This window comes from Raphanus sativus, chromosome 3, assembly GCF_000801105.2.
Source record: "Raphanus sativus cultivar WK10039 chromosome 3, ASM80110v3, whole genome shotgun sequence".
In the NCBI taxonomy this organism is placed as follows: domain Eukaryota; kingdom Viridiplantae; phylum Streptophyta; class Magnoliopsida; order Brassicales; family Brassicaceae; genus Raphanus; species Raphanus sativus.
In genome coordinates this window covers 16,294,582-16,298,915 of record NC_079513.1, presented here as the reverse complement: position 1 = coordinate 16,298,915, position 4,334 = coordinate 16,294,582, and the positions used below count along the sequence as shown (strand labels likewise).

Sequence of the window (4,334 nt, the reverse complement as noted above, 5' to 3'; positions counted from 1 at the left end):
CTGCAGGACCGTAGTTAACGCGGTTTCAATGGAAGATTGGAGAGTTTCCTGAAACTCAAGTCGAAGTGTCTCAATAGCTTGACGGAGTTCGTCAAGTTGTTCGTCGGTGGAAGGTTTGCGAGGTGCCATGGGAAGCAAATTAACCGAGTTTTAAATAAGAATTTAAAACTTGCTGGAATCTGATACCAACTAATGTAGCTCACACTACGGATAACACGATGAACCTATTTAGTCTTAGAATTCCTAGGTCAAAGTCTTCTTGTAATCGTTGAGAACACCAAGTTCTAGCCGACTGCAAGGATAAAGAACACCAAAGCTCTTCAATATTACTAATGCAAATCAAAACGTATCTCTTACATGTCAAGAGAGTGCGTATATATACTAAAAAAAAGACCTAAGACTAAGAGGATTACATCATAATGTTCTCCCTTATCTCTAAGTAATAGGATAAAACCAAATCAAAACACAAGAAGAAAAGTAAATTAAAACCGACAAATAATAAAAGGGTTTCCACGCTGCATCACTTTTTCGTCTGAGTGTTTATATTGGTGAGCCTTTAGTTTACGTCCTTATACAAATTTTTTCGAGTGTTGTGGCAGTGGCCATCATTTATTTTTCCTGGTGATCATCACCTCCCTGTGAGTGTGGACTTATGAAGGTTAGAGTTGGACTTATTTGAGCATTTTAATTTTTAATCCAGATACAACACAACCTGGTCTACAAAACGCTGAACAGGTGGACGTTGGTTGCCGTAAAAGATTCTGGACACAGGTGTAGAAATTCCCTTGCATACAGCTCTCCCACAATGCCTACAGAAGTTAGTTGGCCAGACTTTCACTTTTCAGCTCAAGCTCTTGCAATTACTTAACTTCCAAGCATCAGTCATTTACTGTTACCCTACTGGTTGGGAAAATAGAGGGGAGGAGGCCGAACATAACCATCCAGCTTAAGAAAACGTATTGAGCATGACAGCTGAAGTCGAAGAAACTTAAGCATTTATTTCTGCAAAGAGTATTGATTAATTTTCAAAGAAAATCAACAGAAGATTCTAGCAAAAAGTGTGTAACCTGCAAATTTATCTGGTGATGAAATCTACTAAACCATTGTTAGCATAAACGATTCAAAGATACCTTTAGGATGAGTTTCTTGAAATTGAAATAGATCAGTAACCTGCAGGTTTAAAAACACATCAATTAATGATCTGAGAAGGAATTTCTCAAAAATGGATTTAAAACTATATAGGAACCTGAGTTCCATTGTCGAGTACAGTAGCTGTCATTCTGAACTGATACTCTGCTCTGTCCACTTCGCTGAACTGAGAATCCTTTAAATATAGCTACATACACACAGAAAACAGAGCATATGTTATGAAAGGAATCATGGAACTGTAAGAGAAACATTTAGATTGTTATGGTATAAATTTTGTGTAAGGACCGGTTCAGTCTATAAGCACCAATTGACCCTTTGGACCAGCGTAGACTGCCAAAGATTAAGTTGATTTTCAAATCCATGCTTTCGAAAGATGAAGCAGAACTATGGGGCAAATACAATGAATGAAGTTGATTAATGGCAACCTTCTCATCGAGAAAGACGTGAACTCTCGTCCTTTCTTTACATTTCAAGCATCCCAAAACCAGAAGATGTGTAACAACTGCATCCTTGCAACGTCCGGGCTCCAGATCGTAAAATTGGAGTTGAGTTATTGCCGTTCCGGTAAGTTATTCTTCTGAGGTTTTAACGATAGTATTATTTGAAGAAGATTTGTGAGCACCTTGATGACAGATATATATGTAGCATCCGTTGATATGGGAGGTGAAAAATCGGCATTGAAGAACAGATAGTGGGGTTAATTGATTGCACGCCATCATTAATATGAGTTATTCCGTCAACAAAATGAAGGGGATCAGATTCGACGAGGGACACGCAGAGGAGAGAAGACCTCCAATCGACACATTGTTGGTGAACTTGATATTTTAGTTCTTACTGGGTTTAGATTATTTGAAAGGCCTGATATTAGAGAGTGTTCATTCGATTGAAGTTATTAAAGAGAGTGGGACAGGTGGTAATTTTTCCCCCAAGGAGATAAAAAAATCAACTTTATTATATAAGACTGTGAACTGTCTACATATCAAATCTACTGGATCAGGAAAAATGTTGTTAATTATCATATTGAGATTGATCTAAAATAGCTAACGTTGTGAACTTGTGCACGGGATAGCAGAAGCTGCTGGGAGCTGTCCAGTTTGTAGAAGGATGATGAAGAAGGTGAAGCGAATTTACGCCGTATAAAATGTAATGTTCAAAAAATTGGTAGGTGGTAATTATGAATTTTTATAAGGGATTAGTGTTTATATGGGACACCAAATAGACTGATATTTTTAGATCGTTATAGAAAATTCGTTTCATTGCAGTCTTTTAGAAATAATATTATTGAATATTGACAATGCTTAGTTCTTTCTCTGCATTATTCCACCAGGATGGTTAAAACCAACTTAAACTATAACTTATGCAGATATATGGAAGTAATTATATAAAAGTCCTTTCTCGAAAGAAAATGGAAGTAATTATACAAGTAAAAACTTAGCATAACACATGTCACCTAATGTTTCACATTTATTGATATCTGATGCCTTAAGCGGCTTTCTGGTTCTACTGGTGTTAGAAGAGGATTAATACGTTCAACAGGGTCAAAAACTTTGAAGAAGACTTCTATATTAGCATCTATCGGATTGGTCGGAGGTGAATACCGGTTTCTGATGAGTCTATTTCACAAACCGGTTTGGGACAAGGTTTGAACGAAACAAATCGGCTCAGGACAGCTTGAAACTATTTTGTAAAACAATTTTAACTTTTAAGCCGAAACAGAAACGTTAAAGAATTATGTTCTTTTATTCAACTTTTTGTAATTGAATTTTGAGGTTGAACTAGTAGACGTTGCATGCTAATGTACTTTGATGATGAATTATTATTAGAGGACACGGTATATTTATTTCAATTTTTTATTGGTCACTTATGAGGTTGACCTAATAAAAACTTAGCATAACACATGTCACCTAATGTTTCACATTTATTGATATCTGATGCCTTAAGCGGCTTTCTGGTTCTACTGGTGTTAGAAAAGAGGATTAATACGTTCAACAGGGTCAAACACTTTGAAGAATACTTCTATATTAGCATCTATCGGATTGGTCGGAGGTGAATACCGGTTTCTGATGAGTCTATTTCACAAACCGGTTTGGAACAAGGTTTGAACGAAACAAATCGGCTCAGGACAGCTTGAAACTATTTTGTAAAACAATTTTAACTTTTAAGCCGAAACAGAAACGTTAAAGAATTATGTTCTTTTATTCAACTTTTTGTAATTGAATTTTGAGGTTGACCTAGTAGACGTTGCATGCTAATGTACTTTGATGATCAATTATTATTAGAGGACACGGTATATTTATTCCAACTTTTTTATTGGTCACTTATGAGGTTGACCTAATAACTATTTTTTTAATCTTGGAATATCCAACTTTATGGAGAAGCTCTGGTAATTTACATAGTGATGGTGCGACTCATGAATGGACTATCACTCCACGTATTCAAATGAATCGTAAAATAACTCATATCCTGATATCCATGTGGCCCCAAAATAAATATAGTGAAATGCATTTGAATTCGGATTGTTAAGCAATCCAAAGTTCGCCTATTACTAGACCACCCGTAGTTTTGACCTAATAAACTTTGCATGTTGAGCTAGTTGAATGGCAATTAATATACACAATACACGTTTTCTTAGAGTTGTGGATAGATGACAAAATGTATGTATGTGTTCTAGATGACTTTAAAAGTGAAGGAGATGGGGAACCAATTTAAGCGCCGTGCCACGGTTTGCAAGTCATTAATTAATTATTAGTTTGCCGGTCCTGAGATCTTGGAGGCTATAGACGGTTTAATAAATATTTTATAAATTTGGAGGCTGGATTTTTTTTTTGGTAAATTTGGGAGATTATTTATATGTAATTCTTTTCAAAAGTTTTGGAGGTTTGAGACGAATGTTTCATCCGGCTTGGCTCAAGGCTGGTCTTACGAGATAAACCAGAAGCTAACTATTCATTTTCATGAATAGTATAGTTACTTAATTGTCGTCTCCTACTGATTTTTTTGTCCAACTATATTATGTACATATGATACAAGCTTCAAAGTAAAATCTATTCCCAAATAAACTTTATGTACTATATTAGTTATCCATTGCTTTTCAAACTTTTCACTTGTATTTAAACTTAAACTAGTGAAAGAGTAGAAGGGCCGTTTTTTTAAAAATAGTTTTCTTATCATATATTTGTGCGACC

General features: G+C 35.5%; 1 long non-coding RNA gene across 1 annotated transcript; it reads right to left on the bottom strand.

The window, feature by feature from the left end:
* Positions 1 to 527: 527 nt before the first annotated feature.
* Positions 528 to 1,534, bottom strand: LOC130509677 (uncharacterized). Its single transcript, XR_008943670.1, has 3 exons — positions 1,247 to 1,534; positions 1,131 to 1,170; positions 528 to 1,002 (listed from the first exon to the last, which is right to left on the bottom strand). It is a non-coding gene; the product is annotated as an uncharacterized LOC130509677 (long non-coding RNA).
* Between the last annotated feature and the right edge of the window lie 2,800 nt (positions 1,535 to 4,334).